Genomic DNA, 9,801 nt, shown 5'->3' with positions numbered 1-9,801 from the left:
TCCTTGTTTTAAATACTCCCATTGCCTGACCTGACAAGCAAAACTTTCCAAAGCACTTAAACCGCGTTGGAAAATCTAATTTAAAAACTTATACACACAATGGGTCTCAAACTCTCTTACACATTTTGGTCTTATTTATAAATCTGGTATAAGAGGGTTTGTTTGCGTCTTGACAGAAGAAATCACAAGTCTAAAATTAATTACACAGTTTAAATTGGAGTCACAAGGCTAATTTGTTCAGACTTCAATATGCAAAAAAAAGGTCTCTTCAATGTTATGAATACTTTAAATACCAAACACACAATGATATGGGTCTCACTTCTAAACCTTTGTGGGGTTCCGGGCATTTGTCCAGTGAGGAGACAGTTCTCCATCCTGAGTGGATTGGGGTGGCTTCCTTCAGTACACTGTCATCTCAGGGGCAGAATGTCATCTCGTGTCAGAAACTGCTGGGTCCCACTATCCATGCTCCCCTTTCTCCATAGAAATAGAACCTCAGATTCCGAATGGGCATTTGGCCACCTGGAATAAAGATGGCAGTTCCCAGCATCCCTTGCAGCTAAGTGTGGCCATGTGACTAAGATCTGGCCAGTGAGAAATAAGCAGAAACATTCTGTGGCACCCCTCCAGCAACCCTTCTGAAAAGACAGCTGGTGTTTTATGTCCTTTCTCCCTCTGTTTTGTTCGTCCCTCCAGTCTCCCAGCTGAACCTTGGGTGTCATAGTCTGTGTCTAACTCTTCTCTTGGACCTCGAGGACCAGGGCTCTGCGCTAGGGATAGGGGAGCGGTGGGCAGGAAGGACCCCAGGATTCGGATGACTCCGTAGAGCAGAACGTCCATTTCAGCCTGTGGTCGTTTGGAACAATCCCTCCCATCCCAATGCCTCCCAGCCATGTGACTTTGCTGTCTTCCCATCAAGAGATGTTTATTTCCCTCCCCTGAATCTGGACTGGTCCTGGGACGGGCTTTGATCGGTCAAACGAGGCAGAAATGGCATTGGGGTGACCTCCAAGGCGAGGCTATTGCCACACAACTTCCGCGTCTGCCCCCTGAGAGTGCTGACCTGAGACCCCATGTGAGGAAGCCAGCTCAGCCTACCCCAGGGTGAGGGTCTCAGCCCTGAGCACCAGCTGCCAGCCTCCCGCTAACTGCAGCTGCATGAGGGAGCCCAGATAAACCCCGCAGGGGAGGTGCTCTGCCCTCACACCGAAGAGAGGAGAAGTAAAGAGTTGTTTTCAGCCACTAAGAGTTGGGGCAGTCGGTTTCTGCAGCAAAAGCTTAATAAAAACACAGCCCTGGGCCGCCCGCCTCTGACTTTTTCATGAGAAAGAAACTTCACCTGGTTTAAGGCATCACTGTTACGGGTCCCAACACACCGGTTGACCAGAGAGCTGGCTGGGATGTGATAGATACCTCGGTGTCCAGGGTGATGTCTCTCTTGCAGCGATGGACCTGCTGAGCCCTTTTTTAATTGGTTGCCATGGCAACAGGGGGACTCCATTTCCTCTAAAGAGGTTGGGCTCCTGGGCAATTAGATTCTGGCCATACCCATTACCTAATTCTTCTGTCTGATCTGAAACCACAACCCCCCACCCCCACGCCCCCGCCCCACTCCCTGCCTGGCCCACCCTCTGCCCTGGAGGTCAAAGCCGACTTCCTTGGCTAATCTCCTTAAGGCCTAATTGAATTCTGAAGCTGCCTGCCTCAGCTGCAACTCGGATAGATATTCCGAGTCTTCCTTTCGGATTCTGCCTCTCTCTCTTCCCATGCTCTGTGCCACAGCATCCCGGAAGTGGAGTCAGACAGGGACTGCGAGCCTCAGTTTTCGGCTCTGCAAATGGAGACTGTGTCCTGACCCCACGGGGTTCTGGGAGATTCCCTGAGATAATGTCTACAAACACCTTGCAGTTCTCGGCCCTCCACCCCCGGCTTTAAGGCCCCAAATGACTGCCCAGAGCACTGGTAATAAAATCTCGGATACTCACTGTGGCCTGGAGGCCTGCCTAGATCACCACCTCCTCCAGCCAGCACCAGCCACATTGGCCTCATGCTGTTCCCCACACCCCAGTGCCCCCATTCGCCCCGCCCCGCCCCAGCCAGGGCCTTTGCCCTTGCTGTTCCCTCTGTCTGGGATGCTCTCCCCTCAGCCCTGCGATGGCTGGCTCCTTCCCACTTTTCATGTCTTATTTTGGGGGTTTTTTTTGTCATAAAAACAACGTTAAGAGTTAAATTGCAACTTTAATACAAAGTAAAACTCTCGGTTGAAAACTTCCCGCCCCCAACAAAAACCTGAACCCAGATGTTTATAGCAGCTTGATTTAGAATTACCAAAACTTGGAAACAACCAAGACGTCCTTCAGTAAGTGAGTGGATACATAACTGTGGTGCCTTGGGACAACAGAGCATTATTCAGGGCTAGAGAGAAATGATCTCTCAGGCCAGGAATACACACGGAGGAAGCTTAAATGCGATGCTAAGTGAGAGAAGGCAGTCTGAAAAATATTATCCATATTATACATAGTATATAGTATGATTCCAACTATATGACTTTCTGGAAAAGGCACAACCACGGAGACGGTAGAGGCACAAGAGTCCATAGACTATGCATCACGAAGAGTGAACCCAAGTAATAATGTTTCGGCCTTTGACTCAACAGTTATAACAAATGCATCGTGATGCATCATAACAATGCAAGATGGTAAGAATAGCGAATGCCATACGTATTGCTGTACGTAAAGCCGTATATGGGAACTCTGTACGTTCACTCAATTCTTCTGGAAACCTAAAACTAAAAAATAAAGCTTCCTGACGTCTTCAAAATTCAAAGCTCTTACGGCATTTAACTCACGTAAAGTTACCATGGGGTTTTACTGGTTCGCTGCCGTCTCATTTTCTAGAGGGAACCTTCTCCAGGAGAACAGGCAGCTGGCCTGTGTGTCCCCATGATAAATGACGAGTGAGCCGGTGAGTCAGTTGACAGTTCAGGGCTTGGCACAGAGTAGCATCTGTTGCACGGAAACCCGGCATAACGGTGCCGCCGTCACGCCGAAAACCCTGAGAGTAAACTCCAAACTCATTACCGCACACAAAGCCACGGTCTGAGACTATCTCAGCCCTCACTGATGCGGGGCCCTGCTTTGGCGCCTCCCCCCCCCCCAAAAAAAACCCCAGAGGGAGAAAGGTTATCATACTCTTTGCAACCTTCTGATTCTATCAGAGAGAGAGGCTCCACCTAATGTTAGCGAATCTTTAACAGCCACCCTGTGACGCTTGCAAACCTTCCTTTCCTTCTGTCTCTGGTAGACTCAGGCCGGGGCTGCCCCCTCGCAATGTTATTCCTTGAATTCATCGTGATGCCCCTTCTACCCATGGAATCGAATACTGGCTTCCCAACGATGCTGGTGACGGGAAGCTTTCTTCCTTAATGAACCGATTCACAGAAGTTTCGAAAAAAGGAGTAAGTTGGACGAAAGACAAACGTTAAACATGGGGCGGTGTCGGCAGCGCGTCTGTGGCAGATGAAGTTTGAGGAACACGACGAGGTGAGTGCTGAGGGTGCTTTCAGCGAGGTCCGGTGGCGACCGTCCGGTTTGTTTAAGCCGATTGGCTGCGACGCACTTATCGCAGGGTTGTACACAACCGCGGGGCAATAATATTGATAATAACAGGAGCAACTCAAACGATTAGCCCCTAGGAAGGGAGCCCACGTAATCTTTCCATCAGGGCCCTGTTAAAAATGAAAAGCAGTGCTGGGATGACACCAGGGCGAAGGCACAATCTCGGGAATGTTCCAGGCAGATGGGGATGTTCCGTCCCTCCACCCACAGGGAAATGCTTGGGTAGGTTATGGGGTATCCGGTTTGTGAACTGTTGAGATTACGTAGATTTCGAAATGGCACTTACGAAGAATGTATAAAAAAATGCTTAAGACACCAAGTGTTCAGTGAGGACAGGGTGTCCTCCAGTGTTCGGAGATGAGCAGAGAGGCCATCCTGGAGGAGGCGCGCCAAGGCATTCATCACAGCCGTTTCTAGGGGGCGGGATCAACGGTGGTATTGTTTTTCTTGGTTGTAGGGTAATATATGACTATTTTATGCCTCACCTTGTTCCAGAGAACTCTGATTCAGCACATCTGCCCATGTCACCTCATGACTTGAGATCTTCTACTTGTTTCCTTTCTTCTTGAAGTAGAGCCATCCCAGAAGGCCTACAGGTCTTGCGTGATCAAGCGCCCTCTCGGCGTCCCTGCACGGCCACTCTGGCTTTCCTCCGGACGCTTGGGCCCACAGAGCTCCTTCCACCTTCTGGAGCTCTGTCTGCCCTTGCCGACCCTTCTCCTAAAAACCTGCCCTGCGCTCACTTGCGCTCACGCCTGGCTAACTCCTGCTCCTCCTGCAGATCTCAGCTTCGGGGAGCGTGGGGTTTCACGAAGGCTTCTCAGCACCGCCATCAGGCCGGGCCCCTGTTCTCCACACCTGCAGCAAACTGTGTAACACACCCCTCTCCAGAGTAACTCCTCATGTATTCTCCACAGTTTTTTGCCGTATCAGGTCTTCTCTGCTGAACCGGAAACTCCTTCAGGGCCAAGGTCACACGTGTTCTGGCCCCCACACTGCCTCGGCCCAGGGTAGAGGCTCAGTAAACGTCTGATGTGGGAACCCTGACCGTGGGTTCATTTCACGGGAGACTTCTGGATGCTTTTCTGAGTTTTTCAAATGTTTCCAAAGGGGACCCTGTTAAAATCTGTAAAGTCAATAAGGAAATTGAGTAGCCATATTCCCTAATCCATTGAAATACAATCGGACTTGTAAAAACTTGATTTGCACGCTTTCCAATGATGCATCCTTACGTAAAACAAGTCCCAATTCAGGGGCTCTTCTCCCCAGAAGCTCAAAGCTCAAACCACCGAGGCCACATCTTTCAAGGCTGAGATGGGGCAGGGCAAGTGGGGTTTGAGGCCGGCTGGCTTGTGCAGACCCGGTTTCTTAAGTGCCAGCCGCCAACACCCTTGGCAGAGTCCCGAGAGCTCGCCTTTGCCCGCCCGCGGTCCTGGTGCCCATCGCTGCCGGCAGGTGAGAAGAGAATATTGTACCTGGGGCCTCGATCCCAAGGAAGAAAAGCACCTGCGGCATTCGTGCACCTCTCCTGTTCACTTTGGAGGGCGCCCTTGGCGGATAGGACCACAGAACGACCCCCATGCTCCCTGCAGCCCGCTCTCCACACGGTAGCTGGCCTGACCCCTCTGAATTGATGTGTCGGATAACGTCCGTCCCTCCTCTGCTGAAGACCCTCCAGCGTTCCAGCTCACCCGGAGCGAAAGCCAAGGTCCTTCCCATGCCCGAACGCGAGGCAGCAAGATGATATGTTGCCCAAACCAGGGCACTCTGAGAGTGAAGGAGGCTTTAGTAATTCCACAGAACGGTGTATATCATGGCGGTGCCGAGTCCCAGAGGCCCTCCGTGTCCTCTCTGCTTCTGCCTCCTGCCATCTGCCCTCTGCCCTCACCCCTCCCCTAGGCTCTCTTACTCTCCTTTACACAGCGACTGTGCACCCACCTCTGGGCCTTTGCACGTGCTGCTCCCCTGCCTGGAATGCTCCCCACCGACTCCCCCCAGAGACGCACAAAGCTCCCCCCGCCTCAACCTCCTACACTGACCTCTGGTCAAATGTCCTCCCCCACCAGACAGGCCTCCAGGATCCCCTGAGCACCCCCTCCTATCTGCCATCACTTGTATCTCGTAGCCTCTTATGATCTTTATAGCACTCGTGACCACTGCTACACTGACCCATTGGGTAATTTATAGGTGATTGGTCTCCCCTGAGAAAGTGAGCCCGATGACGTAGAGGCTCTGCTTGATCACCCTCGAAGTGCCTGCCCCCACCCCAGTGCAGGGTATACAACAGTTGCTCAATAAACAAACGCTCATCATGGATTTGAGTTGGGACGGCATTGGCACTGGCCACCCAACTTGGAGCCAGGGACCATCCCCTGTGTCTTCTCATAGGACCCTCCCCCTCCACCGGCCAGGTAGAAATCACCACCCCCGTTTTCAGACAAGGGAACTGAGAGTCACCTGCTTTGCTCCTCGTTTACGGACTCAGTACTTGATGCAAATATCACGTGTCAGCTCTGGGAAGGACAAAAGCCCTTACGATATTAGCTGTTTTACATTTTCCATTGTACGAAAGAGAAAACTGTGTCCTGGAGAATTCAGAGCCCACCCCCATGGCCGGTTGGCAGAGCGGGCCACACTCAGGTCCCTAGGCCCGTGGACTCTCAGTCCAGTGCTCCTTCCATACCCCACATGGATCTCACCGGGGGACAGGAAAGTACTCTCAAATTTCACAAACACTGGGGTGGGTCCTTTAGGAGCTCTGCTGGCATGACAAGGAGCTTACGGGCAAAAAGGTGGGCATTTTCACGTGGCAAACTTCATGTCAAAAGCGATTAAGAACGAGGGAGTCCCGGGGCCAAAGAATAATGAGCTTGGCTTAAGTTTGACAGAGACAAGACAAATAGGGCGGGGGCGCGACTTGCGTGCAAATTTACATATCAGAAGAGTAATTATAAATCTTTGTTGTAAATCTTCACAGCTACAATGGGGAGTCCGCACGGACCCAGCACATGAATCAAGAATGTCGAAATGACATCTATTAGGGAACCATTGTTCCTGGCACTGTCGTGGGGACTTCTGTTGTCTTCACTTTGGGGCCTTTAATTAATAGACAAGCCCCATCACTGGGCTCTTTAGTGTGAAGGGCTCGGAGTTGGGGGTGGAGGAGGGGCGATCCAAATCCACGGGATCATTATGATTGTCATGATCATTATAACAAGACTTTCCTCGCTGCTGATGCTGTATGGCGTTGTCATGGAAACGGCGTGCTTATTAGTAACGCGCTCTTTTAAGGTTACCGGGATGTTGGCATCCCTTAACCAATGACTGCTCTGTGATCGCTGCACAGTGGCCTTGGCGACGTGGACAAAGAATCAGTACTCCGCAGGGTCTGCGATATTTTTGTTCCACTTCTTCCTCCGGCTTGCTCTCCATCCCCCTCCAACAGCTCATAAAAAAATGATCCCCCCTCTGGGGTGCTGGAAATGTTTTATACTGTGATCCGAGTGGTGGTCACACGGGTGTCGGCATATGTAAGAACCCCCTGAGCTACACTCTTAAGATTAAGGACACTCTACAGCACGTACGTTACAGCTCAATGAAACAGTTTTTAAAAATCTCCTCCTTCTCTTACCATCAAGAGAATTTTGTTCTTTCAACAGGTGTATGCCTCACTCAGGTGACATCTGGAATACCGTAATCAGAGGCACCACGCACAAAGGTGGGGCGGCAACTTGGGTCACACGCCTCTTGAGTGCCAGGGGCATCATAGGCTTCATGTTACTGAATCCTCGCCCTCCTGAAGTATTTTCCTCCCCTCGCTGACAGATTGGAAACTGAGGCTCAGTGGCTTGCCCAGAGCCAACCAGGAAAGTGGGATCTGGACCCAGGTCTCTGTGACCCTTAGCCATGTTCTTTGCACCTTGCGTGGCCATGCCCCATTGACCAAGTGAAATGGGCCCAGAAAGGGAATCTGGAACAATAGCATTCTGGAATCCCTGGCACATGGGGAGAACCTAAAGACCAAAAAAAAAAAAAAAAAAAAAAAAGTGTTTCTTATTTTTTAAAAAAAGATTTAGAAATAAGTCACAAGATTGTGGTAAGAAAGCGATTTGTCTCATCTCAGTCATGTTATTGTTTGTCCTAACTCACTACTTCTTTGAAAAAAATGCTAATGTACATGGAAGAAATGTGAATTCTGATCTCTGTGGTCTCTTAAAATCAAATCCGGAAAAAAAAAAAATCAAATCTGGCCACTCTAAGCCCATATTCCCCATGACATACACTCTCCAGCTTGCCCCGGTTCCCACGGAGCTACTTTCACTCACTAGGGGGAGTGACCACCTACTGATTGGTGGGCTAGCATTTATTCTTTCTTCACTGTGAATCATGCTCCAATTGTCCTAAAAAACAAAAAACAAAACAAAACAGAAAAAAAAAAACCAAACAACACTCTCTTTTCCCACTCCTTGTCTAACTACTTTGAGTTGGGTGGAATTAATCCGTAACTGTCCATGAGGTTCAGTCCTGACCAATCAGCACATCACATTAACCTGTCCATAATGGTCGGCATTAACTCAGGGTTGGACATATGACCCAATCAGAGCTAATGAGGTACAGTGAACTTTGATGGGAATTTTCTGGAGCTACTGTCTGCATCTTAAACGCATGTGCAGTCTTAGAACGAATCCAACACAGAGAGAAGAGAGCCTAGTGATAGAGAAGTCCCAGGGTTCTGTCTGAGCCCCTTGACCAAACTAGAACTGAAGCTAAATGCCCTATACTTTTTATTTATGTGAGCCAACAAATTACTTGGTTTTTTGTTTGTTCACTTAACCTAGTTGACATTGTTAGAAGCCATTTGTTTGCAAGTAACAAAAAATTCTTGCTAGAAAGGCTGGCAGACAGCAAGATCAGGACCCAATGCATTAAGGTGATAGAAGCCTACATTTCAACCCAATAGACGGAAAGAACTTCCCCACACTGAATCATTAAGGAGTAGCAATATGTTGTGCAATCAAATTCAATGAAAGCATTCAAGTAGATTAAAATTTATAGGCAATGTGTCAATTTTGGCACAGAGTAGGCAGTTGGAGGAGATAATCCCAACCTTAGGTTCCTTCCAACTTGATTCCTTCTAACTTGATGATCCTATGAACAGCAAGAATGGAATATTCCTCAAGAAGGATTTCCTGGGGCGCCTGGGTGGCTCAGTGGGTTGGGCGGCCGACTTCGGCTCAGGTCATGATCTCACGGTTTGTGGGTTCGAGCCCCGCATCGGGCCCTGTGCTGACAGCTCAGAGCCTGGAGCCTGCTTCAGATTCTGGGTCTCCCTCTCTCCCTCTCTCTCTCTCTCTGACCCTCCCCCGCACTCTGTCTCTGTCTGTCAAAAAACGAATAAACGTTAAAAAAAATTTTTTTTAAAAAAGAAGGATTTCCTGAACAGCCTAGGGATATTCCTCCCCTATCCCTATCATCCATTATTACTAAATCTCAATTGTTTCCTTCACAATAATTACCACTATTTTAAATTTCATTTATATTTAGTTTTAAATTCATTATATTTTGTTTTTTAATTTAATTTTTAATTTTAGATTTATATTGTTGTTTACTTGTTTATTTGTCTCTCCCCACAGACTGTAAGTTCCACAAGAGCTGAGATCTTGTCCATTTTATTTTCCTATACCTCCAGCACCTAGAAAAAGACCTACCACACAGTAAGATTTCAATTAATTCTTTCTTGAATGAAGGAAAGAAGAAAGGAGACCTCTCCAACCCTGTGTTTTCTATGAAGTCACACAGAAAGCCACTGGCCAAATGGGACCCATGAGGTCTGGAGCCACTAAGTGAGTGAGTCTCTTTCACACTAACCCTTTTTTAAAAAATCTTTTTGGGGCGCCTGGGTGGCGCAGTCGGTTAAGCGTCCGACTTCAGCCAGGTCACGATCTCGCGGTCCGTGGGTTCGAGCCCCACGTCGGGCTCTGGACTGATGGCTCAGAGCCTGGAGCCTGTTTCCGATTCTGTGTCTCCCTCTCTCTCTGCCCCTCCCCCGTTCATGCTCTGTCTCGCTCTGTCCCAAAAATAAATAAACGTTGAAAAAAAAATTTTTTTTAATCTTTTTTAGCATTTATTTATTTTTTGAGATACAGAGACAGAGCACAAGTAGGAGAGGGGCAGAGAGAGGGAG

Source organism: Puma concolor, chromosome A3 (genome assembly GCF_028749965.1).
Source record: "Puma concolor isolate L17-30 chromosome A3, mPumCon1.1.hap2, whole genome shotgun sequence".
Taxonomy (NCBI): Eukaryota; Metazoa; Chordata; class Mammalia; order Carnivora; family Felidae; genus Puma; species Puma concolor.
This window is presented reverse-complemented; position numbering follows the sequence as displayed.